At 39.4% G+C, this 23218-nt stretch overlaps 1 non-coding gene across 1 annotated transcript; it reads right to left on the reverse strand.

Annotated features, from left to right (window-relative positions):
• Window positions 1–11507: 11507 nt before the first annotated feature.
• Window positions 11508–11611, reverse strand: LOC141570830 (U6 spliceosomal RNA). Its single transcript, XR_012495283.1, has one exon. It is a non-coding gene; the product is annotated as a U6 spliceosomal RNA (small nuclear RNA).
• Between the last annotated feature and the right edge of the window lie 11607 nt (window positions 11612–23218).

Genomic DNA, 23218 nt, shown 5'->3' on the forward strand with positions numbered 1-23218 from the left:
GACTCCTCTCGGCTGTGACACTTTCTCAGATTTTCCTTATTTTGAAGACCTTGACAGTTTTGAAGAGTGCTGGTCAGGTATTTTGTACAATGTTCCTCGACTGGGATTTGTCTGATGCTTTTCCCATCATTGGACTGGGGTCATGAGTTTTCGGGAGGAGGATCATAGAGGTGAAATCACATTCTCATCACATCATGTCAAGGGTACATACTATCAACATGACATCACTGTTGAGGTTGACCTTGGTTACCTGGCTGAGGCAGTGTTTGCCAGATTTTTCTGTTGTGAAGTTGGTCTTTTGTTCCCCCTTTCCATGCTGCCCTCTTTGGAAAGACATCACTGTATGCAGCCCACACTTGAGGCATGGGAGGTTATGTTCAACCACCTGAGACCAGAGTAGCAACATAAATTATTGGGAATTCTTCTGTAGGGGAGATTAGTCTCTTCTCTCCTGTTTATTTATTTACTGTTTGTTTTTCATATGTGGTAATTCTTCTCAAAAAGGTTATATGTAAGCTCCTTGAAGGCAGGGACTGTTTCGTATTCTTCTCCGTTTTCCCAATGGCTTCCGCAATGCTTGGAGCACAGAAGGGGCGCTCAGTCACCACTGTAATGAATGGCCCATGGCTGCCTGTCCTGGGAGTTCTCTGATAAATCCTTCTTTCTCACTGTAAGATTTGGGCCAGGAAGTTGCCCCTTTGGCTCTTGGCAAAGGTGTAATCAAAAATACTACTAATAATAGCAATCCTGACACTGTGTCAAGCTCCTCATATACTACAGAAGATGCCAAAAACATGTATACACATTTTAAGAAAGGAAAAAACTATATTCAGATTGTAATACTTAATATATACCGATAACAAAAGATGAATACAAGTCACATTTGACGTCTGCAATTACAAGACATGCTCAAAGTGGTTACCATCAGCGTCCAGACACTTGTGATTACAGCAAACATTGTTCGGTAGACTTCTGTGTTGAGCATGTAAACTGTTCCAACACCACAGCAGAAGAAGCAGGACTTGTTGCTGTGCAGGCCTCCTGGATCTTCCCTTGTGCACATCACAAGGGAAGACACAGCACCATGCGTCTCAAACTTATCATGAATGCGTGCAGTTGTTAGGCGTGTTGGAGGTTCTGTTGCATATTCCCGCCTCCATTGTCTTTGCACTTCTACTTGAATTTCAAATACCACTTCAAAATGGTCTTGCACTCCTCGAATGACAACTGTGCTTCCGCCATTTTTTTTGTTCTGCCTGTCCCATGGTGACGCTAGCATTCATTTGATTAACGCCATCTTTTGAGTGAACGTCATACTACACATTGCTACCATAATTCAATTCAACTTCGCAAAGTAATACATTGATAACATCTCTTAAAATGCGTACACATTTTTTTGGTACCTCCGGTATGTTCTCATAGAATTTTTGTAACATGTCATCCTAATTTTATAAGTGAAGATACTGATGCCGAGATCTATTAAAAGCCATGTCTCAGGCCACACTGTTAGAGGGCAGAGCCAGGATTCAAACACAGGTCTCTAATGCCCACTCTCTCACCCTCCTGGTTATATTGTATTTTGCCTCATCATGGCCGAATAAAGCCACAGGAAAGGTTTAAATAAATGCCAGAAGGTGAGGGAAATGACAAGGGCTAAGAGAATATGGAAAAAGAAGAAATAAATCTCTCAGTGGGAGTGGCTGCTGAGATCTTCCAGGTGTGTGGGGCCCTTAAGAATACCTGCTATGAAATTGGTACATCCTCAAGAGAAATACATAATTCATGGGTTGGCATAACAAGATAATTAGAAAATATTATTATGTATTCCAAACACAAATACACAGGTTCTGCTCATATTCTTAATATTTAGGTCAAACAAATTTCTAAAATATATTTATATGGAGCAAAAGCCTAATGTGATTCAGTTAGTTTGTAAGATAGGTGGACATTGGTGCTGATCCCAAATCTTTTTCTCCAGGGGTCCACTCTTGCAATGATTTCTATAATATACATATATATGGTGGGAGATGTGGTTGCTGTGTGGTGTGGTGGTTAAATGATAGTGACAGTGATGGTTCTCTGAAGTCATTGATTTAATAAACTTTGTTGAGCCATTAGGATCTGAAAGAAAATATTTTGTACATGTAGTTCTGGGCAAGTCTATATTGATAGCGTGGCTAAAATGTGAAGCTCATATAACTTTCTCTAGTGGAGCAAAGAGTATAAGCTGAGTACAAAATGTTTCCAGATTATTATGTATAGCAAAGGCCAATTCCTTGTTACATGTTACTTTTAAAAAGCTGGGGGGCAAGAGAAACAGTTCTTTGAAATACGGCATAGAGACATTGAAGTATTTGATAAGGCTTAATTCCAACCCTACTTTTTCTAGTTTTACCATTCTGCTAAAAATTGTTGAAGACATTTTCACATTTTGTCAAATCTAAGCTGCCATAAAATATGACACATTATTATTAATGTAATTTTAAATAAGAAAAATGCTTCTGGGAAACTATGGTGATTGTAAGATGCATGCCAATTTCAGAGATGTTAAAATGTGGATAAAATGTTCATGAATCACATATGTTATTACTAATTCTAAAGGATACATTTTCACAGTAAATGACTCAACTCATATAAAAAATATTTAAACTTTATAAAGGAAAGGGGGAACACATTAAAAAAAAACACCACAGTTGTAATTAAATACAGCTTTGAGTTTCCTGGAAGACTAGGCAAAAAGCAAAACAAAATTCATTATATTATTTTTTGAATGATTGAAAAGATTTATCCCCCTTGAAAGACAAACCTTTTTTCTGGAACTGAGTTATAAAAAGAATTGCTGATTTGAGCATGCAAGGTCTGACAAGTTCGCAAATTTGTTGCAACGATGTTACTAACCTTTTTTGCTATCAGAGGGATTATTCATTATGAATTTGTACCAACTAGACAAACAATTAACCAAGTTTACTGTTTGGAAGTGCTGAAAAGACTATGTGAAAAAGTTAGGCGATCTGAACTTTTTGCCATCACAACAACTTTTTGCATCACAACAATGCACCAGCTCACACAGCACTGTCTCCAAGGGAGTTTTAGCTTGTAAACAAATAACTGTATTGAAACACCCTCCCTACTCACCTGATCTGACTCCCAATGACTTCTTTCTTTACCCAAAGATAAAAGAAATATTGAAAGGAAGACATTTTGATGACATTCAGGCATCAAGGGTAATACAACGACAGCTCTGATGGTCATTCCTGAAAAAGAGTTCCCAAATTGCTTTGAAGGATGGACCAAGTGCTAGTGTCGGTGCATAGCTTCCCAAGGGGAGTACTTAGAAGGTGACTGTAGTGATAGTCAGCAATGAGGTATATAGCACTTTTTCTAGGATGAGTTCGCAAACCGAATTGTCCGGCTTATATGTAAAGAGCTCTAGGGAATGTCTTCAACAGTTTTAAAGAAGACATACAAACATTTTCATTTGACCATTTCTTCAACCTTTGACTGCAGAATGCATGACTGAAGTTTTGGCCAATATCTTTAGAAAGTTTAAAATGAAATTTATATAAATGGCTTAGACAACATTTCACACTAAAGAATAAGTTTAATAGGAGTGCTGTTACAAGTATGATAAACAGTGATGAGATTTTCTGAGCTTTCTATTACCCTGGAAAGCCACAACTATTTGAAATTTAATTGGTGCTGGAAATCACTTTCGTGGATAGCAGAAGAAAAGCACAAATGTCAGCTGTTTTTAGATTGAGCTGTTTAGATTGACCAAACCTAATTCAAATTATACATTAAGCCCAAGAATTGCATTTTGGGTTTTAGTTTTCTGCCTTTAAAAATAAAATTGTTATGGAAATTTTCAAACGTATGCAAAAGTAGACAAAATATTATATATAGTGAATGCTTTTTTATCTATTACCCAACTTGAACAGTGATCAATTTATAACCATTTCTGTTTCTTTCATGATTATTTTTAAGGAATCCCAGATATTATAATCTTTAATCTCTATTTCTCCAAGATAAGGACTCTCTTTTTAAGTATAACCAAATTAGTATTAATGTACTTAAAATTATTAATTCCTTAATATCATAGCTACTTAGGATTTACATTGCTTCAATTGTCAATCAAAATAAGGTTTTTACAATTGTAATTGTTTGATGTATCTTAAGTCTCTTTTGTTATATTTGTTTTCTCTTTTTCTTTAAAAACTTTTTTTATCTGTTTGCATTTTATTGGAAAAAAATTCAAGTCATTTTCTGTAGTTTTTTTATGGTCTGTGTTTTGCTGGTTGTATTTACACATTTGGGAGTTAGCTATAGAGGCTTGATCAGATTCAGGTAATTTTGTTGTTTGTGGTGGTGGTGGTGGTGGTGGTGGTGGTGGTGGTGGTGGTGGTGTGTGTGTGTGTGTTTACTACTTTATAGGTGGCAGTTTATACTTTGAAGCATCAGGGGGTATAAAATGTTTTCCTTTTGTGCTGTTATCTGCCATTACTAATCATTGTGTTGATTTATTAATTTATTGGTGTTTATAAAATGGTGATATTCTTAATTTTAGCATTCCTTCTTCATTTGTTACCTGGAATACTTCCAAAAAGAGAATCCTTTTATTTGGTTACCCTGAGGTATAAATCATATTGGAAGGGCAGGATAAATGTTTCATTTTTAACCTTTATTTACCAGTTCAAAATAATAGGTTGACAGGGATGGAGATGAGGGAGGAATGGGCAGTTGGTATTTAATGGGTATGGAGTTTCAGTTGGTGAGGTTGAAAAAGTTTTAGAGGTGGTGATGGTTGTTCAACAATGTGAATGTACTTACGTCACTGAACTACACACTTACAAATGTTTAAGGTGCTGGGGCGGCCGGTTAGCTCAGTTGGTTAGAGCGTGGTGCTCTTAACAAGGTTGCCAGTTCGATCCGCACATGGGCCACTGTGAGCTGCGCCCTCCACAACTAGATTGAAACAACTACTTGACTTGGAGCTGATAAGTCCTGGGAAAACACACTTAAAATAAATAAAAGTTAAAAAAAATGTTTAAGATGGTAAATTTTATGCTATGTGTATTTTACAACAGTAAAAAAAACAACAAAAAAGTTGGTTCCATTGCATCTTCCAAAGGTGATTAAGTTTATTTGTTTGTTTTTAAGTATTATTATGAAATCCTGGATGCTAGCATAGTTGATATGTTTCGATCGGTTGGCAGTTATTGTCCTCCTTCCTGCTCCAATTGGCCCATTTTTGGTCTGTGAGACCATTTCTAGTTTGCTCCTGAGTCCCTTTTGACATTGACTCTAGCATTTGATAGCTTGATAGCTTCCTTCCTCTCTGTTATGACGAGGGGTTCCAAGCTCATCTTGGAAATTTCCTGCCCGAGACATGGAATTAGCTAGTTCTCCAAGGAACTCTGGTTCCTCTTAGTGGGAAATGGTATTTAGAGGTCATAATCTAGGTGCTAGGGATGCTCATTGACACTGAGCTGGTCATTGTTCTTAGGCCTTTTTAGTGGATGGAGCTAGCGATAATTTTCTTTTTCTATAAAATACATCAAATACATCATGGTTTTGTGTGGGTACTTCCAATTCCAACTCAGGACTATACAGTGTTCACTTAAACTCATTGACTTTACATCTTTATTGTTTTTCAAACATACTGAAAATCTCGGGGCAGACAGGTGGCTCAGTTGGTTAGAGCACGAGCTCTGGGCAACGGGGCTGCCGGTTCGATTCCCACATGGGCCAGCGAGCTGCACCCTCTGCAACTAGAATGAAGTCAATGAGCTGCTGCTCAGCTTCCAGGTGGCCAGATGGCTCAGTTGGTTGGAGCACGGACTTTCCACCACAAGGTTGTGGGTTCGACTCCATCAAGGGATGGTGGGCGGCGCCCCCTGCAACTAACAATGGCAACTGGACCTTGAGCTGAGCTGCGCCCTCCACAACTAAGACTGAAAGGACAACAACTTAACTTGGAAAAAGTTCCAGAATACACACTGTTCCCCAATAAAGTCCTGTTCCCCTTCCCCAGTAAAATCTTTAAAAAATCTCAATGACAACTACTTGAATTACTAATTGGATGTATCCCACAGTACTTGAAAATAATTTCAGAATAGTAATACTTAAAAACACAGTTTATGATTTTTTGATTGGTGCAATCATTATCTCAGGCATTATGGAAGTCTGTCAGTTTTGGGCAAGTTGCAAACAGACAAAAACCTAGAAAAAAACCAAATGACAAATAAGATAAAGATAACTATCTGTGTGTAATATTAAGTTCAAAGGCGCTCAATAAAACTCTTTAATAAATAATCGATAGAATTTATGTCACTCCATTTATCCACTCCATTATGTCAGCATGGCATATTATTGTGGCTTGTGAGACCACCAAATACTGTGAAGAGGTGAAGTGTAAAGAGTGCAGAGTATTAAGGCTGTTAAATCAGCCTTTCTGAACTGTATTTCAGAAAATGATGTGAATGACTGTTTTCTCAATTCTTCCTAGGATGGTACCTGGAAAGTTCCCTTGCCAAAGAGAGAAGTTAGTTCATTACATACAATGGATGACTTAGGACATTAGGGGTTAGGGGATAGACTGGGAAGGGGTCTTGTAGATTATTCTAGTCAATTTGAATCCTTTAGGCAGAAGTTGCTTAAGATTGAAGAGCCATTTGCTAGCCTAATTTATTACTACAAAAGCTAAAGAAAGTTCTGATCTGTTTCTGTTTGTTCTTTGGAACAACATATTTCCGTCTGTCTAAAAACTGTTTTGGATCATGGCATAATTGAGATGATCATTTCTGTACTTGGTGATGTTTGTTTGCTTGGACCTGCTAGTCACCCAGTTTAAGTAATTCAGCAGGGATGTGTTAAATCACATATTACTATATTTGGCAGACTGGAGTTTGGCTGTTTGGTGTTTGTTTGCTTGGGTTTAAAATTCTTTTCATTGAGTTCTTTCTTTCAAGTCGTTTTGGTAGTGAAGTTGGCTTTTTATTTTTAAAATGTGTTTTGGTGTTGCCCCTTTGACCTCATCGTAACGGGGATGAAGAAGATGGCCCATTCCCCTCAGAGATAAAAACATGTTCCCTCAGCCATCATATAAGACTCAGACTTTAAATGTACTCAGAAGTTGCTGAAAATATGGAATTAAAACATTCAAGAAATATCACACTTGCTTTCGTCTGCCCTTTGAGCAATAACTGTTTGTCTAGGTGCAGTAACTCTAAGAACCATAGATAGAACAGAGGCGTGAGATATCACCTCGTTTAACTCCCTTCTTTTACCAATGAGGAAACAGATCAGGAGAAGCTGAATGAGATACCGAATGCCAGAGAAACCGTTATTGACAAGATCAGAACTCTCCCCCATCTCTGGGATACTTGCCAGTTCCACATTGATGTTCTCTGTACTGAAAGCTCAGTCAGTGTCTTGACACACAGCACCAAAGACTGCTGATTACTGACGAATTTGGGCCCAACCTTTGTGAGCAGATCAACAGACACAAAACCTAAAGCAGGAGGCTTTTTGATACACGGCGGGCTTTTTGTGTCAGGCTGCTCTGAAATGGTAACAAGATAGAGGGACATTTGCTTTTTGGGGATCACCTCAAAGTCCACAAAAACGAGAACCTTCTCATAATGGGTACACTTTATATTGGAACAGAGAAGGTTAAATGTCCCCCTTCTCTGCATGGTGCTAAGGAACTGGTTTTTTGCTCAGAGAAGGGACAAGAATGGCTCCGCTATCTATTGCTGTCCCTCTCAGCCTCTGAACTTTCATGTCCTCGACAGTATTAACTGAGGGGTAGGTGCCATTCTGGATGCTAGGGAAACAGGTGAATGCAACCAAGCCTGCTGGCAAACCATGCATCATCCATTGCATGGGAAAGGGTAACCAAATACATTTGTTAGCAGAACAAGCTTAGCAGCTGTCATTGCCAGGAATTTCTCTCTTAAATCGAATCCAAAGCCCTCATTTACAGCCCCTTTCCATTCTTTTTATCCTGAATGGATAAGGAATACATATTGCAGGCTGTTTCTAACTTATCTATTTTTGTTTTCTTGGGGGTGAGGGTTATTTTTTTTTCTCTTGTTTTTAGTTTGTTGTTATTTTTTGTTTTTGTTTTTACTTTTCTGCCTCTCTGTAATCTTTGTAGCTCTCCTCTCTCGTGTCTGCCATGTATATGCTGTGTAACCATGTAACTTATAAAACACTCCACCAGTTCTGTGCGAGACATAAAATCTGTGTCCCCCTTGAAGAATTCACCCCAAATGGCTGTTTTGACAACCGATCCTTGAAATCCTAAGTGTTTCCACAGAAACAGTGGGGTTTGAGTTAGAATTCAAAAGAGAGGCTTTATAGTGTGCAAAGTACAAATAACATCATTTCAATGTGTTCAGTTACTTTCGTATCTGTTATTTCTTTGGCCTTTCTATAATCCTGTGAGTTACAAGGACAAAAGTAATTACCTTTATGTGGCAGGTGAAAACAATGCAGCACTAAGACACTGTGCTGTATGAAGGATACATAAAAAGTTAGAATGTGGCCAAGCTGAGAGACTAGTTATCTAAACTTAGGCCATGTTGCTTGACTGGTTTCTTTTTCTCGGATGTTTTTATGATGTCAAGCAACACTGACTGTACCTTGATAGAAAAGGACTGACATGTCTAACGTCTGCATATCGGTCATTTTGACCGTCTCGCTCACTCCTTCCTCAGAGTCCGCTGTTACGACCCATCCTGAGTGGGCAGCAGACCTAACCTGATGACCCTGTCCTCCCCAGCCAGAACTGATTGGCCAGGGAGAGATATCTGACCCTTCGTGTAACAGTGGGCTCTTTCGCTCAGAAATTGGAAATTGGTTCATAGGAACTACTCAACATTTTAGTAGTGGCTCTTGAACAAGGAATATGTAAATCCAGAGCTGACCCATGGACAAGTGAAGCCAGGAGAGCTGGTTAGAATAGAAAACTAAAGCAATTGGGCATTCACTTCCTGGTCAAGTGACTCCTGTCCCTTTTGAGGCCAGCTGTACTTCCTGGCTGGAAGATACTTGGTATTCATCCAACAAATTCCCTTTTTGCTTTGTACCTTGAGTGGATTTCAGTTCTGTACAGATAATTGAGCCCCAAGATCTAATCAAATGCTTTATTTAGGCGAAAGGAAATCATCTGAAGAGGTTTGTGCTGGGGGTTTTACTTTCTTTCTAAGCAGAGATGCATCTGTGTCAGTGTTTCAGCTTTTCCAGGGGTACTGATGGAGCGTTTGTGATTTGCTGTGGAAAAGTAAGGAGAGGAACTTTCATCATTTAAACTTCCTCGGCATTGGGAAGTCTTTTTTTCTATTTCTCCTATTGATTTAAGATCTGTAGAAAGTGAAGGAAGGACTGTGCCGTGATTCTCACCTCTGGGGGCCTCAGAGCAGCCTTGAAGATGGTGGTGCTCAAACTCCCAGGAACCCCTCCAGGACAGCAAACTTCGCCTCCAAGCTGAGCTGCGTTACACCTTGGGGTTTTTGTTGGGCTATTCAGAGAGTCCCTGCCAGTTCCTTCCCCACTCCTTCTCCCTGCCATCTGGGCTTATTAGGATTCTAGAAACCTTAGAAGTCAACGCTTCTTCATAGCTATTTTCTTTTCTTAGAAAACCTTTGGAATGCGTTGTCACCCGCGAAGCATTGATTGCGTTAGTAGAGTGGATGTTATGGTTCTCTTTGTGACATTAATTTGTCTTTCCCTGTTGAGTGACAGGCTCTGTACTCAGTCTCCCTACTTCTACATGCCACAGTGCCTGGCACGCACCTGGGCACAATGGCTAGTTCAAGGGTCCCCAACACTGAGGACTCCCGTTCATTGTGAGAAGTCACGTTCTCTTTTTTCTGGATGTGAAGGAGAAGGCGTTTGGGCCTGGTAGGTGCTGGTAGGCATCCAGCAACAGTGAAGGAAGCCAGCCTTGGGGAGAGGTAACATATGGCGTAGGTGGAGCCAGGAGAATTGCAGAGACTGGAGCTGGACCTTCCAGGAATGAACAATGCCTGATGTTTACATTTCCTATGGACTTTTCAGTTACCAGTGTCAATGAATTCCCATTGTGATGTAAGCCAGTTAGAGTTTAACTTCGTTATTTTATCATAAAATATTCTGACAGATACAACACTTTTACATTCATTTACTTCTCTCAACTTTTGGGTTTCTGATTTCCCATTCAAATATCAGCACCTTCAGTGTGCTGGTGCAGCACTAGGTATTTTCTGTATTATCTTTTGCCCTTGTGGGGGCTAAAACATATTAATACTTTTCCTCCCACCTTCTAAGTTCTTCTAGCTGAGCTAATAGTAAAATTGATAGAGACACATTAACAGGAGAAAATCAAATGTTTAATACATGCGCATGGGGAATTCACACAAGCATGGGGATTCCAAAGACAGAAAGGCAACACTGGGTATATACGTAAGACATTTATGGACAAAGGAGAAAGGGAAGCAGGGAAGGGGCCCTAGATTTCTGGAGTGAGAATGGGCAATTTACAGGTCGTTGAGGAAGAGGGAACATACATGGCAGGTAAATTCTTGGTGGGCAGCTCCGGAACAATTGTGAACAGGGGTATCTCACTAACAGGACTCTGCCTGTAGCCCTGCTATTTACCATACTTAATTCAAATTATGCTAAGGTGAATATGCTCAGATGCCTTCCTGGAGTAGGTCTTTCATCTGAAAGGGGAGAGTCAAAGATTCTTTCTAAGTCTTTTGTTTCTTAATAAACAGCTTAAAATCAATATGCTCAAAGGCAGCCTCAGGGTAGCAAAACTTTGGTTCCCTTCACCCTCACAATCTTGAGCGTGATACTACTCTATACAACTATTATTGAATTTTCACTTTTCAGGTGATCCTCAGGTTCCGAGAGACTGATTTCTCTAAAGACACAAAGCCTACAAGCAGCAACAGAGTCCGAATTTGCTTCAATTGCATATCCCATATTGTATCTATTTCTTATAGAAAAGAAATCAGAGCTCAAAAAATTCACCTTTGTAGGTAGTTGGTGATAATCACTCGTATTTGTGAAATACTTTTTATTTTTCAAAAGCGCATTTGAACCATGTTGAGAAACACCAACAGTAGGTTCTGACTGATATAGAGGCCAGACACAGATGCTACTTGAGAAATGAGTCAAGGTGTATTTATCTAAAGGATAGAAATGGAAGAAAGTGCTATCGGGATACCTGGTGGAGAGATTACCAAAGTTCTCCAATGACAGACACTGTATAAACCTCTGGGTCTCTCAAAGAGGGCTTCCGCGTCGCTGTGTATGATTAGATCTGAGTGACTGAGGATCACATTGGAGCTTGTAGGAAGTTCCACCGAGCAATGGGCAGAACCATCCTTCACCCCACCCCACCCATGGACGTTTATGCTCATCTCACCAGTATTGGTGTTACACCACATGACCACAGAGATTGGTATAATACAGTGTACACAAACCTCTAAATACCTTATTTTTTTCTTTCTAGTTTTAAAAATATGGAACACTTCACAAATTTGCATGTCAGCCTAGCATAGGGGCCATGCTAATCTCTGTATTGTTTCAGTTTTAGGGTATGTACTGCCGAAGCGAGCACCATGCCCTCTTTTAACATACCCATTCTCCCCAGGCTAGCACAGTCTGGTCTAGGACCTTTTCTGATCTTCAAGCTGCAGAATTAGAGCAAGGGTCAGTCACCCAAATGTCTCTGAGGATCTTACAAGCCCATAGACTAGCTATGACGTCTGTCAGAGTGCTGATTATAATTTTACAAAAGGGAAAGTTAAGCTGGTTAAGTTAGAGGGGTTAAAATGATTTGGCCTCCAAGTGCACGTAGCTAGGTGGTAACAGAACTGCATGAAACTGAGGAATTTTGACTTGCTGTCCAATCTTTGCTCAACAAGAATGCATTCGCTTTTCACCCACAGGAAGTCACCTGAGCAAATTTTGTAAGCGAAGCCCAGAATGAATATCAGGAACATCATTGGAAGGCCAGGCTCATGCATTTAAGTGTAAAACCTGAAAGGATTAGCCTGGATTCGATTGCAGTAATGAACATGGAAGAGTTGGTAAAGAGACTAGGCATATGGTTTAATCAGACAGCCTTTTGGTAACCCAGAACAGACAGGCTGTGACACCTGTGACACTGATGAGGAAAAGCCATGGGTTCTTTGTCAGGGGACTGACTGCCACCCAGGATAGCGCTGATGCCCCAGCATGGTGAGCGGCTTCAGAGCATGAGGTTTGCCATGGCTTTCTCATGCGTGTTTTGATTAGGGAATTTTTTTTTTTTTAAAGATTTTTATTGGGGAAGGGGAACAGGACTTTATTGGGGAACAGTGTGTACTTCTAGGACTTTTTCCAAGTCAAGTTGTTGTCCTTTCAATCTTAGTTGTGGAGGGCGTGGGTAATTGTCTCTTTTCTCATTGCTACTATCCCATTTGGGCACACCAGTAAAAACCTAAAGAAGTCCTCTACCACCATAAATTGTAAATGCTCTTGGCTAACTTAACCTTAATTAGATAGTCTAGGATTTGGGGGCACCTTAAGTAGTAGAGAATTTTAGACAATTCCCATATCTCACTTTCTCATTCATTCAAAGATATTTATTTAGTGCATTCTGTGGGTTGGGCCCTGGGCTAGGTCCTGGGTAGAGCGTAAAGAGTAACTGGATGTGATTCCTGCACTGCTGAAGCTTGTAGAGCAGCGGGGAAGGTGGCGTCAAAGGAGGAAATACCATTAAATGTGTAATTACAAAACATGGTGAATGAAATGGAAAAGTCTTGAGTGCTATGAAGACATATACCAGGGGACCCTATTTTGGATTGGGGCACCACTTTTTGAGGAAGTGATGTTGATGCTGAGAACTGAAAGACGAGAAAGAGCCAGCAAGGTAAAGTGGTAATACGAGTTTTCTAAGCAAAAGCACAAAACAGGTCAGTTGTCCTGATGAAGGGAAGAACTTGTCCTGTTGGGGTAGCTGAAGCTGGAGTATGTGAGTGAGAAGGAAGGCGCATCAGCTGGGGGAGGTACGTAGGTACAAGCTCAGGCACTCTGGACATCTGAGCTTTAGACTCTTGAGATATCTAGATTCAAATCTTGGCCTCTCCTCTTATTTATGATCTTGGACATCTGACTTCATTTCTGTGAATCAGTTTCCATTTCACTAAAATAATGGTAAAATGATCTACCATGCAAACTAATGCAGATTAAGTAAATCTAAATGTATGGTCCATAGCAGTGTCAGTTCCTTTCTCTAGCATCTGCTTCATTTTCTCTTCCTGCACTTTTATGAAGAGCTATGGATGTAGTCTGTCTAAATGGCCATGTAACATTGGGTTTCTTTGCCCTCTCCCATGATCTTGGATGGAAGTTCGTTATAACTTGAATAATCAAAAGTTGAATAATCTAGAGGTTACCATTATATAAGAAATTTCAGTTACGTCACTGACATTATCTTTATTAATTATAACAGATGGATTTAGAATCAGTCATCAAAGCTTGGGCTCAAGTCTGCCCCTGCAGAGATACTCAGGATCATGTTGACCTAACGTTTTATTTACAAAATAGCTGTGATTTTTTTTTAACTTGGAAAAGACTGTCTGTTTTGATGCATAATATGAAAGTTGCCTGTGTGACTTAGCAAACCAAAAATATTTATTCAGAAAATATTTCATTTCAGTTATCTGTCACGGTGAAAAGGCAGCCTTTTGTTTCCGTGGAATCAATGCAACACAGTACATTTTAGTTTATTAGCTCTGTTGGTTGAGAGTGGTTATATGAAAACACTTGGGCACCTATTCCCAAACACAGTAAGTGCCTCAGATTCTCAAACATTAGGAAGATGTCACAGGATATACCCATCCCCCCAAGTAAATGAACTAGATCAAAGAGTTCTGTTTATTTACTTTTCCACCCTTATAATAATAAAACTTATTTTGAATGAATTTTCTGAAGTGGAAACCAGCACTAATATTTTTCAAAAATGCTTTTACAGGGAGTTGATGCTTCACACCATCCTAGTAGCTACCTCTGTGACCAAGAACGCACACTTGGCTTCCTTGGGCCTCAGTGTAGCATTGAACGTGATTATGTTTCCTGCCAACCATACAGGATTGTCATGGGGGTTAAACCAGATGCCATTTATGAAATAGTTGAGAGTGGGGAACATTCATTCAACAAACCTGACTGAATGGAAAGAATTAGAAGTGCTCTTTCTTGTTGGATACTTGTAACAACCCTATAGAGTAGTCTGGACAGGTAACTATAAAGTGCTAGACAATAGGTTCTGTGTGATAAAGATTTTTAGAATTCACTTTTTACACTTCTCCAAATAATTAAATTCCAGAACTACTCAATAACTCATTTTGTTGTTTATCAACCTGTACTGTCAGTAGGTTCTTGTCCCTGTGTAACCGCCTAAATCTTTCCTTCTTTACCCTATGCCATGTAACTTTTTTCAGTGAATTATAAAAAAGCTCTTGAAGATTTAAACACAATTATTCTTTTTTCTGCTTTCTCTTTTAGGAAGTCATAGTTAGACCATACCTTATATAGTTTCCTTTTCTATCATAGTTCTAAGTTTTATAATTTTCCTTCCAAGTCTGCAACTTTTCTTCCTAAGTCTTTTTTTTCTTTCTTATTGTCTTTGTAGCTTCCTCTCTTTTCTCTGTAAAGGACTCTTTCCCTCCCAGAATGTCGTGCTGATTTCTTTTTTAATCATTGAATTACAATCTGGTACTTTTCTGGCCGTTGGGCTGAACACCGCGAGGCCATTTCGGGGAGGACCTCCTGTTGTCTGACAGAAAACTACCTATCACTTAAAAGCTGGACTCGGGCTGTGTCCGTCCACCCCACATTAGGCTGGGAGGCCCCACTGCAGGGAGGCCTTCCTCTCATTAGGTCTTGGTGGAAATGTTTCCCCTTCTAGGACAGGGAGCACCAGCTGAGTTCTAGCCAAGGGCTTTCCTCCATCCCCTATAAACATTATCTGATGGTGTAATTTGGAAGGAAAGGGGAGAGCCAAGGCAAGTTGTGCTGCAGTCTGCTTCTCCTGGCAGGACTGTTGGGGGCATGTTGTTCCACCTGTCCTCATAAACTGATCGTTCTCCTCCTCTTGGGGCAGCCCAGAGGTTAGCATACAGAGCGGGCGTCACTGGCCGCCAGCAAGATGATAAAGAAGAGACCATCAGGGGGGCCTACCACACCTGGCAGGGGGGAAAACAAAAGTAGTAAATGAAAGTCCCGAATCTTACACTTTCCTTCAAGTGGGAGTCCCAGATGGAAATCCTCTGAATCACACTGTAAATATTTTCACCCTTAGTTTATTTTCCTTGGACCTTTTGTTGTCAGGGAGAAACAGAAAGAAAAGGAAAAAAGAAGAGGTGACGGAAGAATAAAGCTCAGAGAAAACTTGGGAACTGGACTCCTAGAAGTAGGCTATTCAAAGATATACTTTCAAAGATATTAAAAAACATACTCAAATATATGTACTATTCAAATATATATTTCAAATATATATACATGTATTCAAAGGTATATTTAAACAATGTTGAGAGCAATGTTAAAAATGTGGACTTTACTGAAGGCAGTATATCCAGTTTTGCCAACTGTTAAATGACTGATATTTAAATGGAAAAGACATACCCAGAGAGTGCCTAAAAAATGTATACAGATTTTAAGAAAGAAAAACTGTATTAAAATTGTGATACTCAATATATACCGGTAACAAAAGATGAATACAAGTCACTTTTGACTTCTGCAATTACAAGAGGTGCTCAAAGTGGTTACCATCAGTGTCCAGACACTTCTGATTACGGTGAACTACTGCTTGAGCAATGTTGACCAAAGTGTCCACTTGTATACATTTTTTGGCACCCCCAGTATATTAGCTTATCTTAGATATGGGAAAAGAATGAAGTGTTTTACAGGGCATGAAATTTAGCTGCTATTCAATTTCAAGAATAGAGTCTTGGGCGGTCAGATGGCTCAGTTGGTTAGAGTGCAAGCTCTGAACAGCAGAGTTGCAAGTTTGATTCCCATATACACCAGTGAGCTGTGTCCTCCATAACTAGACTGAAGACAATGAGCTACTGCTGAGCTCCTGGAGGATGGTTGGATGGCTCAGTTGGTTAGAGCGCCAGCTCTTAAAAACAAAGTCGTCGGTTCAATTCCTGCATGGGATGGTGGGCTGCGCCCCCTGCAACTAAAGATTGAAAACGGCAACTGACTTGGAATTGAGCTGCGCCCTCTGCAACTAGATTGAAGGACAATGATGTGGAGCTGATGGGCCCAGGGGAAACACACTGTTCCCCAATATTCCCCAATAAAAAAAAAAAAATTCTTTAAAAATAGAAATTATCATAATTATTGTCAAATATAAATTTTAATGGATCCATACTAGTAAAATATTAGTCCTGGCCTTTGAAATGAAGTACCATTTTTTAAAATTTAGTTTTTGAGAAAAAAATATAAAAAACTTATCTCTAAAAATAAAGCTCTCTAACCTGTAATTTGAGAGTTACTCAATTTTAATATGAATTTCTTTGACAAGCTCTGTTTCTCTTGTGACAGAATGTCTTCTTTCAGTTTGAGTCATCACTGCACATTTATGAAATCTGACAATGCTGTTTTTACCCATCCTTAGACATTTGGATCAAAGACATTGCAAAGGTAGAGTAATTTGATTAAATGTGGGTAGTGAAGAAGGTTTACCTGGAGATGAAGAGCATTACAGAAAGAAGTGGGGGTGGGGTGGGGGCACCAAAGGTGAATTTCACTGTCTTTATAATTTTGCCTGACATTTGAGTTCACAGATGCCCTAGGCTGTAGAATCCAATCCTTCATTAATCGCTGGAATTAACCTAGAAAGGGTTTCTTGCAGCCAAGTCCAAGGGTCTGAAATCAGGGCCACAGGTATATTTGATTGTAAGTTCTGTGTTTCTCTACCAAGTGTATAATTCATTCTCTCTTAGTTCCTAATGACAGTGATCTTGGAGGATATAGTTTCTTGTTTTTTCTTTCCAATTTTTATTGACAGAATACCAAGGGACCAGATTTTCTGTGTTGCTCATGCCTGAGAGCACATGGAAGCCACTACATAACATAGGACAAAAGGAAGCCTTTCTCCTTAGCTCTCAGAGAATGCATTCCTGGCAGCCTGACGTGTTCTAGCGTGGGGAAGGCCACAGCTGTGAATGCAACTAATGGCCCTTGCGTTGCAAAAAACACAGATCCATAAAATGCAGTGACGTCTTTTTAAATGTGTGCCATATTTGGGGGGCAAGAAAATAATTTACAGGCAGGGTGGGATTGTGCTTGAAGCAGATGGATGTGTTTTGAGTGTGTCATGGTATGGGGTGGAGCATGAGAATGGCCAATTCTACCATAAAATATTAAAATCTGCTGGTGTTCTGAACTTTTTTCTTTTCTTTTTTTTTTTTGGTAGTTGCTTCTCTGGCCTTAGCCTTCTGTCCAGATCTAGACCCAGCTTCTGTCCAGCTAGTTAGACCAGAGAACTAACTGGTTCCATATGTTACTGGCACCCAATTCTTAGAAAAGAAACAAACAAACAAAGAAGAGCCTACTGATTTACTTTTTCCATCAGCTTGCCATATTCTTGGAATTTTTTAGGTGTGTTGTCTATCGGATTATTTACCACTGTGCTGCTTCTTAGTAATACTGACGATTCCTTTTTAGGATGCCTTTGATCAGTGCTTATTAAACTTTAGTGTGCAGCAGAATTACCTGGAACTCTTGTCAAATACAGATTGCTGGGCCTCACCGCCATCATTTCTGATTCACTGTGGGACATGGCCCTATAATTTGCATTTCTAACAAGTTCTCAGATGACGCTGGTCTGGGGATCACACTTTGAGAAACACTGCTTTATTTAGATAAAAGTTTCTTAGATATTAGGCCCAGTCTTTCAACTGGATTTCTTGATTAGCCCCTGAGATTAGCTCCTACTCTTAATAATGGTTTCCAGAAAGTACAATACTATAAGTTAGAGGAACTCTATCAGTTCATAAACTGCCAGAACCTAGGAACAGTCTGCTGGAAGAATTTTACGGGCCTATGTTGACCACATGGTATCTACCAACCTTGCAAATTGGTCAGTGTCCTGGAAAGATATGGAGCTGCAGGGTCAGAGATGTTAGACCTGAATATCTCATCACACTCAGGCAACTGTTGACTAATCCTGTAGGCGGATCCCCAAATCTCAACCACTGTCGAACTCAAGAGTGATGAGACCTCATACTTGGGAACTTATTTATTTTTTATTAAGATTCAACTGACATATAACATTGTATTCGTTCAGGTGTACAACATGATGGTTTAATGTACAGAGGGTGCAAAAAAATGTAAACACATTTTAAGAAAGGAAAAAACTATTAATTGTAATACTCAATATATACTGACAGCAAAAGATGAATACAAGTCACGTTTGACTTCTGCAATTACAAGAGGTGCTCAAGGTGGTTACCATCAGCATCCAGACACTTCTGATGACGGCGAACTACTGCTTGAGCAATGTTGACCAAAGTGTCCACTTGTGTACATTTTTTTTGGCACCTCTGGTATGTATATATTGCAAAATGATCACCACAATAAGTCTAGTTAACATTCATCATCATACAGTTACAAATTCTTTTTTCTTGTGATGAGAACTTTTAAGATCTACTCTACTTTCAATTATACAACAGTATTATTAACGTTAGTCACCATGCTGTACATTACTATTTATTAATAACCGGACTTATTTATTTTAGAACTGGAAGTTTGTACATTTTGACCTCCTTCACCCATTTTGTCCACTCCACCACCTGCCTCTGGCAACTACCAACTGATTCTCTGTATCTATTAGTTCATTTTGTTTGTTTGTTTAGATTTCACACATAAGCGAGATCATACAGTGTTAGTCTTTTTCTGCCTGACTTATTTCTCTTAGCATAATGCCCTCAAGGTCCATCCATGTTTCTGCAAATATCAGAGTCTCCTTCTTTTATATGGTTGAATAATATTCAAGACCATATTTTGTTTGGTCTTAGTAGACCTGTTGTAATGAGAAGCTTTTTAGTATTTAATAAAACAAAAGAGTCTGAATTTCCTTCTGTTTAAGTGACAGGTGGTTGGAATTACTACTTTTGTTTTCAGTAACCCCCTGGGAATTTTTGCCAACCATTCCCATGTGGTCCAAAAGGGAACAAATAGGTCATATACTAAGCCTCAATTTCTTAACATCTGGATAGAAGTTAGGAGAGGGAGCCAGAAAGTTTTAGTACAAACTCCTGGATGCCAAGAGAAAAAGTTCCCTATTTATCTGAAAACCCCTGGGGATGACTACCAAAAATAGCCACTTCCAGTGGCTCTTTCTTCACTGAGGTTTAGTTTTCCTGTAATACTTATTATATCAGAACTTAGATCATTTACTAATGTTTTAAACCATCTGTCATCATTGAATGTACACACGCTGAGGGCAGGGACTTGGTCGTTTTCCACTACAGGTACTGGGTCCTCAGTGTCAACTGGTTTCTGGCATGTTATTGTTGCTTGATAAATATTTGATAAATGAGTGAATGAACGAATCTGTCTGCTTTGGCAGCTTCCTTCCTTCCAAAATTATCAACCTACCCATAGAGTTAGCATTTTCCTTTGAAGATACAGGTCACCTGAATGTTATAGGTCTGCAGGATGACTTTCTATCAGTAGCATGTGGGAATAGCAATGGTGTGCTAAAGCAATTACTTAGGCTAACAAGTTGAGGAGCTCTGAAAGAGAACAGAAAAACAGAACATTTGAATGCTTTGTCTGAGTTATTAGAACTCCTTATAATTATTGTCAAGACTGTAAAACCAGTATAGCATCTGTCCTGTTTTAATAATAATGCTCTTTTAACCTTTTAAAGAAGAGGCCCCACATTTCTCAAGTTTGAGAGATTTATTTTAACACTCCATTCAAGGGTTACTGCATTTGAAAGTCTTCTCTGACAAACCCAGCTGGTTTGGAGGCCCCTCTCCTGGGTCTGTACAGAGTTCTATCATTTAATTTACCTCATAACATTGTGATGCTTATGTATTTGTCTTTTCCTGAATGCAATTAAAACGTCCTCAGAAACTGGCACAGTGTCTAGCACGTCTCCGGGGAACAGTAAAGATTTGTTGGTTGAATGAAAGCTTTATGGAGACATTTTTGGCTTTAAAAAAAAGAAAAAAATATTGATTAAGCTAAATAAAAAAGCCATGGGGGTGTATTCGTCAGAGTTCAGTCTGAAGAGAAGAGACATTATGAGTGCTATGGGATAAGGGATTTTTATCGGAATTAGATCATATACAACTGGGAAGGAGCTGGGGAAGTGAAAGTTCAGGAAGGGAGTCAGATAATGGAGACAAGGTCAGCAGCCAGGTGTAGGGAAGCCACGCCCACCCCGTGATGGGGAACCTCAGGGCAGGTCTGTGGGGAATTGTTTGGCTACCACCTGTGTGTCTGGGCATAGGTGTCAGGTTGCTGTTGGTCAACAGGGTCATGGAAGAAGAACTGAACATGGAACAGGAGAGCAAGGACAAGCGTGACCCTGCAGGGCAGGCACCTCTGTATATTGCTGTCACCATGTGTGACTACAACAGCTTTCAGAGAGTAGTGGCCATTGCCCTTAGAAGGCCTCCCTTTTGCCTTCTAAATCTCACACAAGTTCCTCTTGGTCAACTCAAACCTACAACCGTGGAAGAAGAGGATTTTGGGAACCAATTGCCGCTTAACCAAGTTAACATAGTACAAACCACCACAGTCAGATTACTGCTTCTGGCAGTTGTGACGCTCTAGAACTCACTTTCTCAGGCATCTCTGGTCTCATGAGAGGTAGTAGAAGTCTCCGAGGACCCTCTCTCGACAAGTATATCAATCAGTAGAGTGGGGGAGGGCAATGAAAACAGGAGGCAGGGTTTCCCTGAGAGCAGAGGTCAATAGCCCAGCTGCTGCCAAGACATTGGGCCTTGGCCTGGAGGACTGGTGAGCAAATTGAACATGGGATAGCCAACATGAACAAAAGCAGAAGCCAACGTCTCTGGAGGAAATCTTCAACAATTCAGTTTGCAGGTTAAGCAGTCATTTCACAAAAACCTATCTGCACATTGGAAGGTGAGCCCTTATGAATGAGAGTTAGCAGAAAAAATAAACAACAGATTTAGACCCTCATAGACTTGTGTTGTCAGATGATCAGTTACAGAACATAAGCCAACTATGTTAAAAAAATATTTAAAGAAATAATGGATGCAGTTGCAAGGATGAGTAAGCAACAAAAGATTATCAGGAATGAACAGGTAGGCTTGAAAATAAAAGGGAATTTCTGGAAATGGAAAATACAGTTGTTCAAAATTTAAGAACTCAGTGAGTGGGATTAACAGCAGATTTGATACAGCCATAATCACCATAGCAGAGGGATAAAAGGAATTGGGACATCTGAAAAAGTAGTACGTATTTGAGGAAATCTAATATATGTATAATTGGAGTCCCAGAAAGTGAAACTAGAATGAGGGTGGTTAGGCAATATTTAAAGAAATACTGGTTTTAAGTTTTCCAGAATTAACCACTTCCACAGATACTAGAAACAAATTGTTTTAAAAAGAGTAGAAAGCCCAAATTGTTCTAAAACTATTAAAGAATTCAACTAGCAGTTAATATTTTCCTATGAAGAAAACCGCAGGCCCGGTTTGTTTTATAGGCAAGTCCTACCAAATTTTCAAGGAGTAAGTGTACACTAATTCTTTTAGGATATAGAAAACTCAAACTCATTCTACGAGGCCATTGTTGCCTTGATACCAAATCCAGGCAAAGTCAGTATGAAAAAGGAAATCACAGGTCAATTTTACTTATTAACATATATACAGACAGAATCTGTGAGTCAATAATGAATACTCATGGGACTCTAAATCTGTTAGAAATGGCTACCAGAAATAAGAAAAAGGAACAGAATGTACCAGCATTGCAATCAGGAAATAGTGCCAAGTGTAGTCTGTCAATTTGCGCTTATAAGGAGAGGGCATAATCTACCATAAGGAGAGGATACATAAGCCGATACAGGTTTTTGGCAATGTTCTGCTTTTTTAGATATTCATACAGGGTGTTCTTTATCTTATTTTGCTTAAAACTTACATATTCATTACACATATTTTTTTAATATATCACAAATTGCGTATAGATATGTCTGTGTATATATGTATAATATGTGTCTATATACATATATGTGCACATGTTTATGCATGTAGAGATGTATTTATCTTCAATGGAAAGGTGCTGGAATAAAAATAAGCTTATAATGGAATGAAATGGCCCGAAAGAAATAAATAGAATAAAACTGCATTGACTCTGAAACTAAGAAATAATGCTAAGCATAAGCCACGTACCCTTGGGAATTGCAGTCAAATTAAATACAGTTTGGACTCAAGTGACAGAAGGTGCAGCAAACAAGCCAATCAATACTCAACTGCCTGTTTAGAAGATAAATGCAGTATTGTATAAAACAGAAGAAATTCTCTGAAACTCTTCTAACATTCCTTGTTCAATGATTCTCAACTTTGGGTGAGCCCCAAAGTATCAGAATCTTTTGGAGGACTTTTCCAAAATATGCACATATTTTAATTGGTTTTTGATATCTGTAGTATTTCCTCCAATAATGTTTTGTTATAATGTTGATTGGGGGGAAAAGAAAAAGGATTCCGGCCAGGGCCACTGTCTGTGTGGTTTGCACGTTTCCCCCGTGTTTGTGTGGGTTTACTCGGGGAACTCCGGTATCTTTCCACATCCCAAAGATGTGCAGCTATGTGTCTAACTGGTCCCAGTCTGGGTGAGTGTGCGTGTGTCCCTGTGATGGAAGGAGGTCCTGCGCAGGGTGGGTGCCTGCCTGGCACCCTGAGCTGTGGGGATAGGCTTTGGCCGTCCATAACCCTAAATTGGAATAAGTAGGATGGGAAATAATGATCTTACTTGTTTTTAGTCATCTTTTTAAAATGTATATAAAGCCCTTAATATAGAACATAGTACATAGGAAACCCTCAGTAAATAAAATTATAATTTTTAACAATGAAGGCATAACTGTCCGAAGACATTATCCATAACATGTTTATGGGTATGTGTACATATAAATATATAAGGAAAAATATTTGTTTAGTGGACTTGAATTGCTTTGCATGTTCCACAATTGTTAACA

This window comes from Rhinolophus sinicus, chromosome 3 (assembly GCF_057876585.1).
Source record: "Rhinolophus sinicus isolate RSI-liver-muscle chromosome 3, RSI-T2T, whole genome shotgun sequence".
NCBI lineage: Eukaryota > Metazoa > Chordata > Mammalia > Chiroptera > Rhinolophidae > Rhinolophus > Rhinolophus sinicus.